We start from the raw sequence: 17906 nt of genomic DNA, 5'->3' as shown, positions 1-17906 counted from the left end.
CCTTGTTCCATAATCCATCAAATCTTTACCCAAAACTTGAAAACTTCACAACACAAAACTTAAAGTAGAAAATCTCGTGAGCTCCGTTAGCGAAAGAAAATAAAAGACCACTTCAAGGTACTGTAATGAACTCATTCTTTATTTATATTGGTGTTATACCTACTGTATTCCAACTTCTATATGGTTTATAAACTATTTTACTAGCCATAGATTCATCAAAATAAGCAAACAACACATGAAAAACAGAATCTGTCAAAAACAGAACAGTCTGTAGTAATCTGTAGCCAGCGCAAGATCTGGAACCCCAAAAATTCTAAAATAAATTGATGGACGTGAGTAATTTATCTATTAATCATCTTAAAAAATAATTAACTAAATATCGCTCTCCAAATAAAAATGGCAGCAGTTCTTGTGAGCGCTAAAGTTTCTGTTTTTTACAGCAAATGTAACAAGACTTTCCCCAAGTCTTCCCAACGGTTCTACTTGGCACAAACACTAATTAAACACAAAAACACAACCAAAACAGAGGCTAGATAAATTATTTATTACTAAACAGGAGCAAAAAGCAAGGAATAAAAATAAAATTGGGTTGCCTCCCAACAAGCGCTATCGTTTAACGCCCCTAGCTAGGCATAACAAGCAAGAATAGATCTAGGTATTGCCATCTTTGGTTGGCAATCCATAAGTGGCTCTCATAATATATTCATATGGTAATTTAATTTTATTTCTAGGAAAGTGTTCCATGCCTTTCCTTAATGGAAATTGGAATCTAATATTTCCTTCCTTCATATCAATAATTTCACCAATCGTTCTAAGGAAAGGTCTACCAAGAATAATAGGACATGAAGGATTGCAATCTATGTCAAGAACAATAAAATCTACGGGCACATAATTCCTATTTGCAACAATAAGAACATCATTAATTATTCCCATAGGTTTCTAAATAGTGGAATCCGCAAGGTGCAAGTTTGGAGAGCAATCATCAAAATCACGGAAACCTAACAAATCACACAAAGTCTTTGGAATCATGGAAACACTAGCACCCAAATCACATAAAGCATAGTATTCATGATCTTTAATTTTAATTTTAATAGTTGGTTCCCACTCATCATAAAGTTTTCTAGGGATAGAAACTTCCAATTCAAGTTTTTCTTCATAAGATTGCATCAAGGCATCAACGATATGTTTAGTAAACGCTTTATTTTGACTATAAGCATGAGGAGAATTTAGCACGGATTTCAACAAGGAAATACAATCAATCAAAGAGCAATATTTATAGTTAAATTCCTTGAAATCCATAATAGTGGGTTTAGCAACATCTAGGGTTTTAATTTCTTCAATCCCACTTTCATCAATTTTAGCATCAAGATCAACAAATTCTGAATTCTTGGAACGCCTTCTAGGTAAAGGTGGATCATATTCAGTCCCATCATTATCAAGATTCATATTGCAAAACAAAGATTTAATAGGGGACACATCAATAAATTTTAGATCTTCATCTTTATTTTCATGGCAATCCGGTTTAGCGGCCATCTTATTAACTAAGGTAGCCTGCCTATCCGAAATTTCAGCAGTTAATTTCTCAAGATGAGAAATTTGGGATCTTAAACCATCGAATTCTTTAGACATATCATCAAGCTCTTTATTCATAAAACTCATAAAACTTTTCTGTTCTTTAAGCTCGTTTCTGAAGAAACTATTATGTTTGAATTGCAAGACCATGAAACTCCTGACATTGCTTTCGATCTCTTCTAACCTTTTAAGGTGAAGGTCACCAAATTTAGGTAGAGCCATCGTGACAAGCAAGCAAACTAACACGCAAGCAAACAAAAAAACAAGTGGGCAAAAAGAAGCAAATAGAGAAAGAGGGAGGATAGAGAGAGAGGGCGAATAAAACTGCAAGGGTGAAGTGGGGGAGAGGAAAACAAGAGGCAAATGGCAAATAATGTAATGCGGGAGATAAGGGTATGTGATGGGTACTTGGTATGTTGACTTTTGCGTAGACCTCCCCGGCAACGGCGCCAGAAATCCTTCTTGCTACCTCTTGAGCACTGCGTTGGTTTTCCTCGAAGAGGAAGGGATGATGCAGCAAAGTAGCGTAAGTATTTCCCTCAGTTTTTGAGAACCAAGGTATCAATCCAGTAGGAGGCTACGCGCGAGTCCCTCGTACCTGCACAAAACAAATAAATCCTCGCAACCAACGCGAATAGGGGTTGTCAATCCCTACACGACCACTTACGAGAGTGAGATCTGATAGATATGATAACATAATATTTTTGGTATTTTTGTGATAAAGATGCAAAGTAAAATAAAGGTAAAGTAAAAAGCAAAGGAAATAACTAAGTAGTAGGAGATCAATATGATAAAGATAGACCCAGGGCCATAGGTTTCGCTAGTGGCTTCTCTCGAGAGCATAAGAATTCTATGGTGGGTGAACAAATTACTGTTGAGCAATTGACAGAATTGAGCATAGTTATGAGAATATCTAGGTATGATCATGTATATAGGCATCACATCCGAGACAAGTAGACCGACTCCTGCCTGCATCTACTACTATTACTCCACTCATCGACCGCTATCTAGCATGCATCTAGAGTATTAAGTTAAAAACAGAGTAACACCTTAAGCAAGATGACATGATGTAGAGGGATAGACTCATGCAATATGATGAAAACCCCATCTTGTTATCCTTGATGGCAACAATACAATATGTGCCTTGCTGCCCCTACTGTCACTGGGAAAGGACACCGCGAGATTGAACCCAAAGCTAAGCACTTCTCCCATTGCAAGAAAGATCAATCTAGTAGGCCAAACCAAACTGATAATTTGAAGAGACTTGAAAGATAACCAATCATACATAAAAGAATTCAGAGGAGATTCAAATATTGTTCATAGATAAAGTTGATCATAAACCCACAATTCATCGGTCTCAACAAACACACCGCAAAAAGAAGATTACATCGAATAGTTCTCCACAAGAGAGGGGAAGAACATTGTATTGAGATCCAAAAAGAGAGAAGAAGCCATCTAGGTACTAACTATGGACATGTAGGTCCAAGGTAAACTACTCACACTTGATCAGAAGGGCTATGGTGTTGATGTAGAAGCCCTCCGTGATCGATGCCCCCTTCGGCGGAGCTTCGAAATGGGCCCCAAGATAGGATCTCGTGGATACAGAAAGTTGCGGCAATGGAATTAGGTTTTTTGGCTCTGTATCTGATTGTTTGGGGGTACGTAGGTATATATAGGAGGAAGGAGTACGTCGGTGGAGCAACAGGGGGCCCACGAGGGTGGAGGGCATGCCTGGTGGGGGTGGGCGCGCCCCCTACCTCGTGGCCTCCTCTTTTATGTCTTGGCGTAGGGTCCAAGTCTCCCGGGTCTTGTTTGTTGAGAAAATCACGTTCCCGAAGGTTTCGTTCCGTTTGGACTCCGTTTGATATTCCTTTTCTTCGAAACCCTAAAACAGGCAAAAAACAACAATTTTGGGCTGGGCCTCCGGTTAATAGGTTAGTCCCAAAAATAATATAAAAGTGGATAATAAAGCCCTATAATGTCCAAAACAGTAGATAATATAGCATGGAGCAATCAAAAATTATAGATACGTTGGAGAGGTATCATCTGTAGATGCGGAGTAGTAGCGGCAACACTCATTCAGGCCATGTATCTTCATCTGATTCGGACGGCCCTAGGTCTTTAGCAGATTGTGAGGGATCAAGTAGTCTTGAACGGGATAGAGCTGCAGCAATTACCCTTTAGGTCAGGACACGGAGTGCTCCAAGGAATCCCACACACCAGCCTAAAGGTGTATATGAAGTAACTGAGATTGATTTAAAGTCATGGGATCCAACTAAACCAGATAAAGTATGCATGAGGTTCAGGAGTGTGTGTGTGGATTTGTTGGCAGGGCAAGGCTCAACATTAATCTGCCGGGGTTTTGGAAGGCTGACATAGAAACATGGCGAAGGATAGTCCGGGAGATCATGGATCACTTCAATGTTCTAGAGTAGTGGAGAATGCAGGTGGAACATGCTCCACTGAAGAAGGCTAGGGATGCTTTGAGAAACTGGAAGCACGTGCTGTGCAAGAAGTACTTGAGTGAAGGCAAGGACCCAATCCCCGCATACCCCCAAATTTCAAAGGCAGACTGGGTAGAATTCAAAAGGGTCAGGGCAACTAAAGAGTTTGCTGAGAAGAGTTTCAAGTAATCGAAACTTCAAAAGAATAACATACACCCCCACCGCATGGGTGTGGCAGGATACTACGACATGAAACTGATATGGGAACAGGAGGACAAAGAAGCAGTAGCGGCTGGTGGAAATCCGGCGTTTAGTGAAATCAGGGGCGAACGTGCCAGAGACTACTTGCGGGCACGTGCAAAGAGGCGTGATGACGAAACTTATTACTTTGAAAACGCATGTGACGTCAAACTGTATGAAATGATGTTAGAGGCTTCCAAGATCCCTGGAAGGTTCTATAGGAACTCAGGGCCATGTGACATTCTGTCCATTGCTCTGGCAACAAAAGAGCCCCCTGGCCGTGTAAGGGGTATAGGTGTTAATGTCCCGCACAAGAGGGCTTTCACACTCAGCAAAGAAGAGAGACTCGGGATGAAAAAAGCAAGGAGTGAAATGAAGCAGAATGCATTGTATGAAAGGTTGAAGAAGGAGATTTATCCGGCTGTTCGAAAGGATGTTGAGGAGTCAATGATGATGCAGAAGACTCTAACACTGACAGATAGCCAGCAGATGGGAGGGTGGCGGGCATGGAGGATGTTGCTTATTGCACAACAACACTGCACAAGAGTAGCTGTGCATCAGCTGACCCCAGCGGCACTGAGACTGCAGCTGCTCGTGATGTTGCTATATCTGATCTATCTAGAATGAAAGATAGACCGAAGGGCGTGCTTACACATTATGAAGGTACATTAAAATGTGCAACATCCTGGGTTTTCCCACCCTTCTTGGAAGATGGCCTCTTCTTGGACAATGTGTCATTGAAGCCGGACTGTGTGAAGTGCTACGTGACTGAAGTAAAGCCTGGATTCAATGAATTTGCCCTGAAGAATGTCCTAGGAAACTTCAATGAACAAAGGACCTTGGGAGAAACACTATTACATCACATCCAGTGGCCACGAAAGGAAATAGAGTTCATCGATGAGATTCTTGAAGCCCCACCAAGAGCAACCACTGTCGCCCCTCAATCGGTGACGCTCTCCTTGCCACAGCAGCTCTCGCGGGCTGATGCATCAACCTGTGATCAGCCGGCCCGATTTTGTGGTGTACAGGCCATGTCAGCCTCCGCCCCAAAGTAGCCAGTGGCAAGGCCTACAACTGATGATGATGCACCACCAGTTCAGATGCCAGCCGCTGAAGCAGCAGGGGGAGACCCAGCTGCAGCACATGCTCAGCAGACCAACCTGGTGGAACAGACTGCTAAGTAGTCTAATGCTTCGGAACCGCCTGCTAAGCAGTCTGTAGGTCCAAAACCGACTGCTCATCAGTCTGTCGGTCCACAGGCGCGTGATCAGCATTACAATGCGTCAGCACTTCCTGCTCAGCAAACCAACGTGTTGGCACGGCCTCCTCAGCACACCGACAAGTTGGCACCACCTGCGCAGAAACCCGACATAGCTTCAATGCATGGTCAGTAGTCCGATGCCTCTGCTCCTACAATCCAGCAGTCCGTCACAGCAGCACCACCAGCTCAGTGGTCCGGCACAGATAAACCGTCTACTAAGCAGTCCGTCCAAGCTTCACCATCTGCTCGGCAGTCTACCTTGCAGCCAACCAGACGTTCTGCCAGAAATGCTTCAAGTACCAAGAAGGAAGTGGCCAAAAAGGCTACACCCATGAGGAAGCGCAGATGGAGAGTGAAGAGGAAAGAGAACGATTGCCTCTTACTTAAAGCACTCATCGCCCAGAACCAAATTAACAGCACCTTGTTCGAATTGGGGAGTAATATTATTTCTGATGCTATGGATGATGAAGAAGTAGAATTGTTGCTTGCTAAAGTAAAGCAGTCGTACTTCCAGCACACAAGTACGTCCATATCCAGCCATTTCTTGTTGGTGAATACTTTGATGAGTGCAGCTCCAGTTGCCGCGAGTTACATGAATATTGCATGGATCAAATGCCAGAAGGTCATCATGGTTTGTTAGTCGACTACAACAGAGATCATTTCTGACACGATGCTGGTTCCATCAATGTGAGTTTCGAGGACTTACATCTCTTCTTAAACTTCAATGTGCCCGATGCCACTCTTGTTAGATGCCTGATTTTGTAAGTACTTAACCAACTCTGATCAACTTCTCCATACAAGGTTGTAAATGATAAACAACTAACTGCATTTTATTCCTCTCAGGGGATTGAATGAGCAGAGAAGAAAAAGGGAGAGTGTGTATTTCATAGATCCTACAATAGAAAATGGCACAACATTAGATGGTAAGGACCGACGGGACTGGGCCATTAACACGGTCGTCCGTATCTTTGAAAACACATCCCATGCACAATCATTTCTCTGGCCATATCATGAACGGTAAGTCAAGTAAACAACCATGCATACACTGATTGTCTTTCAGATTTCGACATCATTCGTAAGTTCATGGCTTTCTTAATATGTAGCAATCACTGGATATTGGTACTCATTGTTCCAAACAAGAACACAATTTACTACATTGATTCTCTCAGAGAGTCAACAAACGCTCAGGATCTGACGCATGTTCAGCAATTCTTGGATAGGTATTGAATTCTATGATGTTGAAATTAATTTGCATTCATATCTGGTTCAATAATTGATGTTGTCAAAATTCATCATCATTTGCAGTGTGCTTGCATTGTGGAAAACTAAACCAGGGAACCTGTTCAACACAGAACAACCTCTACAACACGAGATCATTTCTCTAGTAACACACCGAAATCCGTTATTTTCAGAAAATTTATCCAACAGTCTGCAAATACCTTTCCTTACGCTAGTCAAATGTTCAAGCTTCTAAATAAACCTCTTTCTATTTTGTCCAAAGAAAAAAATAATACATCTAACACTGGTTAGGTTGTTCCTAACAGGACAAATACATGACTAATTTTGTACAAAAAATTTCAGTGTCCTCAGCAAGAAGCAGGGACCAACCTTTGTGGATACTATGTTTGCACACACATGATCTCCATCTGCAAATCTGCTGATAGTTGTGACGATCCTCGCGAATTAGTACCAATAAGTCTATCTTAATTAATATCTTCTACTCCACTCATATGGCACATTATGATCTTAAAAATATTGCAGCTCATTTTAAAAATGAGGACCCATGAACCGCTCCCGGCTAGTGAGTTGCTGACGGTTCGGAGATTTATCAGCGACTTCTTCCTGGATCACTACATCAATCCCACTAGTGATAATGAAGATTTCAGCATGTGTTCTCCTGAAACATTGAGTAAGAGTTAGCCGCTAAACATATAACACATGGATCCATTGTTTTCCATCTGATGAGGTCTTCGTATTTCATACACTATGATTAATTATGTAATGCATATATATGTGTGGACAAATCATTGGAATTTAGCTACCATATGTTCAATTGCAATTGTTGCCAAATCTGATGAATGTTCTTCGTGTGGACACTATTTGTTCAATTGAATATTATGGCGAATTTTCTTTTTGCGTGCCGATTCAAAATGGGATATTTTTGTTTATTTGTTTAATTTAATATTGTGGCGAATTTTCTTTTTGCATGCTGATTCAAAATGGGATATTTTTGTTTTAACCTGGCAATTGCTCCGCACATGGTTCAACTAAATGAGTGTGTGCGATCCACATCGGAAAGCATATGTCAATCGTAGCGGAACCGTCGGTGATACACAGCAGATCGCAAACGATTTGCAGCGCTACTACGTGTGTGTAGGGTCTCCGGAACCGTTTGTGATATCGCGTTATCGCACACGAGAACTGGGAGTAAACTATGCCCAATGCAGAATACAATCCCGGTCGTAATTTTTTCAGGAAACATGTGGGATCCCAAACAAAAGGCACACGTCACTCTTGCGGCAACTGTCGGTGATACCCAACAAATCACAAATGGACTGCAGCATTTGTATGTGTGCGAAGGGGCTGCTGAACCATTTGTGATAGAACATTATCACAGATAGTAATTGTTGGCAAACGTGTGCGATAGAGTCTAGCATGGCAGAGGGGTTACGCAGAAAACTAGTGTGCGATGGGGCACAAATCACACACAGTTCATATGTTGGCCCATGTGCCTTCCATATTGTTTCCCAAACGGTTCGTTATGACAGACTATATGGTTTCACTGCATCATTAGAAACACTTAATCTCCGATACCACACGTGCGAAAGAATTTAGTGTGTGATGCATCGCACATGATTACATTTTGGAAGGCCTCTGGATCATTGCTCCATGTCCTCAACGGTTTCTGGGTCGTGTGGGAAGGACCCCCCTATCGCCCACACTCACTTGGCGACGGTTCCAAATGTCGTCGTGAAAGGGGTTAAAAACAGTTTGTTTAGGACCAACGCGCACCAGTGTGGGTTAGGCTTGTTAAAAACAAAACCAAGCCTGGGCAGTCTACAGCCCAGTTGAAACTTGCTCGACCTGGAAAAACAATATACCTGCTTAATAAATTAGAGAATTCTGCAAGTACAAACTGATAACTGGGATGCAGCAGGTATATTGTTTTTTCATCGTGATAATAAGTGCATGCACTTGTTTCGAAAAATTTGAAGAACTGGGAATTCGAACGGCAGGTGCTTATGCTACCCATCAAATAAAAATCAGGTGCTTGAAAATTCGTTTTGAAACAAATGATTCAGCTTTATATCCACATCGACCCTCAGCATGATGGTTGGAAGCAAATGCCAAGTTCATACCAAAAGATCATTAACAGCAATACCAACTTGCGGACGACAAGGTAGTACAAGTACCAATACCAAACTAATTTATAATCTTTTTAGTCCTGGCCCTAGTGTTCGTCTGGTAGAAAATCTTGCAGAGGACCAGCTCCCGCTCCTTCTCTTGCTCCAGGTCCCCGAGGTGGTACTGGTGCATCACCCAGTTGGTCCTTAGCTGGTCGAAGTTCTTTTTTTCTGGGAATGGTCGAAATTCTTATTGGTGGGCAGCACCAGAACCTTTTTTCTGCCCGTCTGTCGGCCATTAACCATCACCGGCAAAGTATTGCCGGTCTTGTGCCACATCGCGTGCATGCCACACTCCGACTGTATCTTGCGACGCGTCCACGTGCCCCTTTTGAACGCCCTGGAATTGCGCTAGAAGAAATGCTTGCTTAGGCCACTCAGTGTAATACCTGCAGTATTGTCGAATACAGGTTTTAGTGTACGTAGTTGGCATTTTCATAACATCTTTGGCATGTTGCAGTCACTTGTTTCACCTTTTATTAACTGTCAAATTGTAATTGCTTCACTAGGTCTGCATCTAAAAAGAAAAATAGAGCTATAAACAAAGGAATATGTTTGTGCAAGTAGACAGCCGATCGGTGTCTTACCTGGAAGTTTCTCATGATGGGTATAGCATATGCCGTGCTCGCTGTTGATGGTTGGTATGAAAAAATTGATGAGAGGGTGAGATCCCGCGTTGTCGGCACTCACTTTGGCCTCAAGGTGCTCGATCAGCTCCTCATCCGTGGGGTCAAACTTGACGCTAGCCGGCAGCACCAGCCAATCCTTCTTGGAGTTGCATCGGTTAATTCCAGTTATATGGTACTCAATGTATGATCAATAGACTGTTTTAAGTGAATGATGAAAGATTTCGACAGATAAGCGGTAGTACTCCAAATCTGAAGTCCACAATACCCGAACACGCCACCGGGATTCTTGTGTCACCTCACGCGCAGCATGTTGTCATGTCAATTCAATGTGAGGACATGATGAATAATTTGACCGATGTATAGTAGTACTGCTACTGTACTACTTACTAGTCGTATTTACTGTCACATTTTAACCATAGGTTTAACTAACAAAATGTCAATGCATGTCACCGAAAGTTATTCCATTGGAAACTATGTTCAAATACCAATAAAATGATATACTTTTTTGTGACATGCATTAACATTTAGTTAGTGAAATTTATGGTCAAAATTTGACACAAATTACGAAGGGGGCCAATAAACCAGGAGGGAGGTAGTAGTACGAGTAGCGCAATATATGGTATAGAGGACTAGTACAAATTTAGAAATGGGGTAAGAAGTTACAAGGGTGTGCGACAGACTTTGTAGGCTACATGAGTAATACAAAATATAATTCCCATTGGACAACACTTTCACCAACAAGTACACTCTTGAAGCCTAATTGATATATATATATATACAAAGTCTGTCGCACTGCCTTGTAACTTGCCCCATTTCTAAATTTGTACTAGTCCTCTATACCGTATATTGCGCTACTCGTACTATACATATATATATATATGGCTTCTACATAGCATCTCCATCATCATTTTTAGTACATCCTACGCAGGTGAGTTAGGATGCACTTGATCCCAGAAAGGTATCTATCCTTCAAACTAGAGGAGTGCTTCAAACTAACGATAATACATAATATCCAACAAAAGAGGGTCATGCTACAGCAGCAGGATGCATGGCTCAGTCTAGATATCAGTACGAATCAAGTTGTGCATATTTGCTGTTTGCATGAACCACATCGCCACATGTCGGGTTTGCAAAAGCCATCCATCACATGGAAGCTTGATGCCTTTCACACACTAAAGATTATCTAGCAACAAGCTGTGTCGACGAATCTCTGGATATGGTGATCATGAAACCCATGGTATGTGTAAACACAGTTCCCCTAGCGAATGGAAGTTGCATAGCACGGTAATCATCGCCGGTGATATGATTGATGATTGGTTGGATGATCGGATAATTGAGCCCGAGGAACATGGAGTGGTTGCCGAGGCTGTAAACCCGCCTCCAGTTGAATACGCCTGGCCCAACGGAGATGGGATCTTTCTCGAACACGAAGCAACCATAGCCATCAACGCACGAAGGCCCCAGGCATTATACTGCATGTGGTTTGATGAAATGGTTTGGTCAATTTGGTACGTGCAAATGAGCATCAAATGACCGCCATCAGCTGAACGAGCGATAAACCACCACCCATCGGCTGGTATGATTCCAGGTCTTGGAATCATGAAGGCTAGCACATTTGCTTCTACTACAACAATTCAAATTGGAGACCAAAAGGACAAAAATAAACAATCATGTTCAGAGTATATGTGGAATTAAGATTATTATAACAGTGACACATATCATAGACAGAGAATTGCAATGTCGTGGTCATAATCAAACCCCAAGTTAAAAAAAATAAGCCAATGGCTTTCATATTCTAGCAATATATCATGGTTCAAACATCATGTAACAATGAGAGGAAAACAGATATGATAGGGCCTACTCATATTCTACCATAGCACTTACTATAGTTATCATATCAACTCTAAGCAATAACATGTGTTGTTATGAAAATCCTGGAAATGAGAGTAACATATAGCAATCATGAGGTTATACTCATAATATCTATTCTAACAATCATTAGATGCCAATTGTTCTCATATGAACTCTAACAATAACATGCGTGGTCATAAAAATCTAGGAAATGAGAGGAACATATAGCAATGATGTGGTTATAGACATACTATAGGACTATTTGGATTCCCTCCTCCTCCACAACTCCGCTCCGGGAGCTGGAGGAGCCGCAGTTTAAAATCACAGAGTGGGGAAGGAGGCGCTCTACAGATTCTCAGATTTCACAGAGCGGGAGAATTACCGAACATGCTTATATATTCTAAATTTGTAACAATGAACAGGTGATTGTATTCATAAGGTAAATATGAGATAGAACAATTACACGACAATAGACTCCACCAGTATAGGAAGCCAATCTGTGCATTGACCGTGTAAACGATGCCATCGTGCACTATAGCATTGATGTCTACTACACAACCTTCTTCTTGTAGAAGTTGTTGGGCCTCCAACTGCAGAGGTTTGTAGGACAGTAGCAAATTTCCCTCAAGTGGATGACCTAAGGTTTATCAGTCCATGGGAGGCGTAGGATGAAGATGGTCTCTCTCAAACAACCCTGCAACCAAATAACAAAGAGTCTCTTGTGTCCCAACACACCCAATACAATGGGAAATTGTATAGGTGCATTAGTTCAGCGAAGAGATGGTGATACAAGTGAAATATGGATGGTAGATATAGGTTTTTGTAATATGAAAATATAAAAACAGCAAGGTAACTAATGATAAAAGTGAGCACAAACGGTATTGCAATGCTTTGAAACAAGGCCTAGGGTTCATACTTTCACTAGTGCAAGTTCCCTCAACAAGGATAACATAATTAGATCATATAACTATCCCTCAACATACAACAAAGAGTCACTCCAAAGTCACTAATAGCGGAGAACAAATGAAGAGATTATTGTAGGGTACGAAACCACCTCAAAATTATTCTTTCCGATCAATCCATTGGGCTATTCCTATAAGTGTCATAAACAGCACTAGAGTTCGTAGTAAAATAACACCTTAAGACACAAATCAACCAAAACCCTAATGTCACCTAGATACTCCAATGTCACCTCAAGTATCCGCGGGTATGATTATATGATATGCATCACACAATCTCAAATGCATCTATTCAACCAACACAAAGAACTTCAAAGAGTGCCCCAAAGTTTCTACCAGAGAGTCAAGACAAAAGCGTGTGCCAACCCCTATGCATAGATTCCCAAGGTCACAGAACCCACAAGTTGATCACCAAAACATACAGATGCACCTACACAATTTACCTGGGCGCGCCCCCTGCCTCGTGAACAGCCCGGAGATCCACCGACGTACTTCCACCTCCTATATATATCCATGTACCCTAAAAACTTCAAGGAGCAGAATAGATCGGGAGTTCCGCCACCAGAAGCCTCCATAGCCACCGAAAACCAATCTAGACCCGTTCCGGCACCCTGCCAGAGGGGGGAATTCCTCTCCGGTGGCCATCTTCTGTTGGGTTTCGTAGTAATTTCAAAAAAAATCCTATGCACACGCAAGATCATGGTGATGCATAGCAACGAGAGGGGGGAGTGTGATCTACGTACCCTTGTAGATCGACAATGGAAGCGTTAGCACAACGTGCTTGATGTAGTCATACGTCTTCACGGCCCGACCGATCAAGCACCGAAACTACGGCACCTCCGAGTTTTAGCACACATTCAGCTCGATGACGATCCCCGGACTCCGATCCAGCAAAGTGTCGGGGAAGAGTTCCGTCAGCACGACGGCGTGGTGACGATCTTGATGTCCTACTGTCGTAGGGCTTCGCCTAAGCACCGCTACAATATTATCGAGGACTATGGTGGAAGGGGGCACCGCACACGGCTAAGAATGATCACGTGGATCAATTTGTGTGTCAAGGGGTGCCCCCTGCCCCCGTATATAAAGGATCAAGGGGAGGAGGCCGGCCGGCCCTCTATGGCGCGCCAAGGAGGAGTCCTCCTCCTAGTAGGAGTACGACTCCTACTAGGAGGGGGAAAGAAGTGGGGAGGGAGAGGGAAAGGGGGGCGCCACCCCCCTCTCCTAGTCCAATTCGGACCAGGGGGAGGAGGCGCGCAGCCCACCTCTGGCTGCCCCTCTCTCTCTCCACTAAGGCCCATATGGCCCATTACTTCTCCCGGGGGGGTTCCGGTAACCCTCCGGCTCTCCGGTTTTCTCCGAAATCACCCGGAACACTTCCGGTGTCCGAATATAGCCGTCCAATATATCAATCTTTATGTCTCGACCATTTCGAGACTCCTCGTCATGTCTGTGATCACATATGGGACTCCGAACTAACTTCGGTACATCAAAACTCATAAACTCATAATATAACTGTCATCGAAACCTTAAGCGTGCGGACCCTACGGGTTCGAGAACAATGTAGACATGACCGAGACACGTCTCCGGTCAATAACCAATAGCGGAACCTGGATGCTCATATTGGCTCCTACATATTCTACGAAGATCTTTATCGGTCAGACCGCATAACAACATACGTTGTTCCCTTTGTCATCGGTATGTTACTTGCCCGAGATTCGATCGTCGGTATCTCAATACCTAGTTCAATCTCATTACCGGCAAGTCTCTTTACTCGTTCCGTAATACATCATCTCGCAACTAACTCATTAGTTGCAATGCTTGCAAGGCTTATGTGATGTGCATTACCGAGAGGGCCCAGAGATACCTCTCCGACAATTGGAGTGACAAATCCTAATCTCGAAATACGCCAACCCAACATGTACCTTTGGAGACACCTGTAGAGCACCTTTATAATCACCCATTTACGTTGTGACATTTGGTAGCACACAAAGTGTTCCTCCGGCAAACGGGAGTTGCATAATCTCATAGTCATAGGAACATGTATAAGTTATGAAGAAAGCACTAGCAACATACTAAACGATCGGGTGCTAAGCTAATGGAATGGGTCATGTCAATCAGATCATTCACCTAATGATGTGATCCCGTTAATCAAATAACAACTCCTTGTTCATGGTTAGGAAACATAACCATCTTTGATTAACGAGCTAGTCAAGTAGAGGCATACTAGTGACACTCTGTTTGTCTATGTATTCACACATGTATTATGTTTCCGGTTAATACAATTCTAGCATGAATAATAAACATTTATCATGATATAAGGAAATAAATAATAACTTTATTATTGCCTCTAGGGCATATTTCCTTTAGTCTCCCACTTGCACTAGAGTCAATAATCTAGATTACACAGTAATGATTCTAACACCCATGGCGCCTTGGTGCTGATCATGTTTTGCTCATGGAAGAGGCTTAGTCAACGGGTCTGCAACATTCAGATCTGTATGTATCTTGCAAATCTCTATGTCTCCCACCTGGACTAGATCCCGGATGGAATTGAAGCGTCTCTTGATGTGCTTGGTTCTCTTGTGAAATCCGGATTCCTTTGCCAAAGCAATTGCACCAGTATTGTCACAAAAGATTTTCATTGGACCCGATGCACTAGGTATGACACCTAGATCGGATATGAACTCCTTCATCCAGACTCCTTCGTTTGCTGCTTCCGAAGCAGCTATGTACTCCGCTTCACATGTAGATCCCGCTACAACGCTTTGTTTAGAACTGCACCAACTGACAGCTCCACCGTTTAATGTAAACACGTATCCGGTTTGCGATTTAGAATCGTCCGGATCAGTGTCAAAGCTTGCATCAACGTAACCTTTTACGATGAGCTCTTTGTCACCTCCATATATGAGAAACATATCCTTAGTCCTTTTTAGGTATTTCAGGATGTTCTTGACCGCTGTCCAGTGATCCACTCCTGGATCACTTTGGTACCTCCCTGCTAGACTTATGGCAAGGCACACATCAGGTCTGGTACACAGCATTGCATACATGATAGAGCCTATGGCTGAAGCATAGGGAACATCTTTCATTTTCTCTCTATCTTCTGTAGTGGTCGGGCATTGAGTCTTACTCAACTTCACACCTTGTAACACAGGCAAGAACCCTTTCTTTGCTTGATCCATTTTGAACTTCTTCAAAACTTTGTCAAGGTATGTGCTTTGTGAAAGTCCAATTAAGCGTCTTACTCTATCTCTATAGATCTTAATGCCTAATATGTAAGCAGCTTCACCGAGGTCTTTCATCGAAAAACTCTTATTCAAGTATCCCTTTATGCTATCCAGAAATTCTATATCATCTCCAATTAGTAATATGTCATCCACATATAATATTAGAAATGCTACAGAGCTCCCACTCACTTTCTTGTAAATACAGGCTTCTCCAAAAGTCTGTATAAACCCAAATGCTTTGACCACACTATCAAAGCATTTATTCCAACTCCGAGAGGCTTGCACCAGTCCATAAATGGATCGCTGGAGCTTGCACACTTTGTTAGCTCCCTTTGGATCGACAAAACCTTCTGGTTGCATCATATACAACTCTTCTTCCAGAAATCCATTCAGGAATGCAGTTTTGACATCCATCTGCCAAATTTCATAATCATAAAATGCGGCAATTGCTAACATGATTCAGACAGACTTAAGCATCGCTACGGGTGAGAAGGTCTCATCGTAGTCAATCCCTTGAACTTGCCGAAAACCTTTTGCGACAAGTCGAGCTTTGTAGACAGTAATATTACCGTCAGCGTCAGTCTTCTTCTTGAAGATCCATTTATTCTCAATTGCTTGCCGATCATCGGGCAAGTCAACCAAAGTCCATACTTTGTTCTCATACATGGATCCCATCTCAGATTTCATGGCTTCAAGCCCTTTTGCGGAATCTGGGCTCACCATCGCTTCTTCATAGTTCGTAGGCTCATCATGATCTAGTAGCATGACTTCCAGAACAGGATTATCGTACCACTCTGGCGCGGATCTTACTCTGGTTGATCTACGAGGTTCGGTAGTATCTTGTTCTGAAGTTTCATGATCATCATCATTAGCTTCCTCACTAACTGGTGTAGGTGTTACAGAAACAGGTTTCTGTGATGCACTACTTTCCAATAAGGGAGTAGGTACAATTACCTCGTCAAGTTCTACTTTCCTCCCACTCACTTCTTTCGAGAGAAACTCCTTCTCCAGAAAGTTTCCGAACTTAGCAACAAAAGTCTTGCCTCGGATCTGTGATAGAAGGTGTATCCAATAGTCTCCTTTGGATATCCTATGAGGACACATTTCTCCGATTTGGGTTCGAGCTTATCAGGTTAAAGCTTTTTCACATAAGCATCGCAGCCCCAAACTTTCAGAAACGACAACTTTGGTTTCTTGCCAAACCACAGTTCATAAGGCGTCGTCTCAACGGATTTTGATGGTGCCCTATTTAACGTGAATGCGGCCGTCTCTAGAGCGTATCCCCAAAATGGTAGCGGTAAATCAGTAAGAGACATCATAGATCGCACCATATCTAGTAAAGTACGATTACGACGTTCGGACACACCATTACGCTGTGGTGTTTCGGGTGGCGTGAGTTGCGAAACTATTCCACAATTTTTCAAATGTACACCAAGCTCGTAACTCAAATATTCTCCTCCACGATCAGATCGTAGAAACTTTATTTTCTTGTTACGATGATTTTCAACTTCACTCTGAAATTCTTTGAACTTTTCAAACATTTCAGACTTATGTTTCATTAAGTAGATATACCCATATCTGCTTAAGTCATCTGTGAAGGTGAGAAAATAACGATATCCGCCACGAGCTTCAATATTCATCGGACCACATACATCTGTATGTATGATTTCCAACAAATCTGTTGCTCTCTCCATAGTACCGGAGAACGGTGTTTTAGTCATCTTGCCCATGAGGCACAGTTCGCAAGTACCAAGTGATTCATAATCAAGTGGTTCCAAAAGTCCATCAGTATGGAGTTTCTTCATGCGCTTTACACTGATATGACCTAAACGACAATGCCACAAATAAGCTGCACTATCATTATCAACTTTGCATCTTTTGGCTTCAACACTATAAATATGTGTGTCACTACTATCGAGATTCAATAAAAATAGACCACTCTTTAAGGGTGCATGATCATAAAAGATATTACTCATATAAATAGAACAACCATTATTCTCAGATTTAAATGAATAACCGTCTCGCATCAAACAAGATCCAGATATAATGTTCATGCTTAACGCTGGCACCAAATAACAATTATTTAGGTCTAATATTAATCCCGAAGGTAGATGTAGAGGAAGGCGCCGACCGCGATCACATCGACTTTGGAACCGTTTCCCACGCGCATCGTCACCTCGTCCTTAGCCAATCTTCGCTTAATCCGTAGTCCCTGTTTCGAGTTGCAAATATTAGCAACAGAACCAGTATCAAATACCCAGGTGCTACTGCGAGCATTAGTAAGGTACACATCAATAACATGTATATCGCATATACCTT

Source organism: Triticum urartu, chromosome 1A, assembly GCF_056163025.1.
Source record: "Triticum urartu cultivar PI428250 chromosome 1A, HENAU_Tu73, whole genome shotgun sequence".
Classification (NCBI taxonomy): Eukaryota; Viridiplantae; Streptophyta; class Magnoliopsida; order Poales; family Poaceae; genus Triticum; species Triticum urartu.
This window is presented reverse-complemented; position numbering follows the sequence as displayed.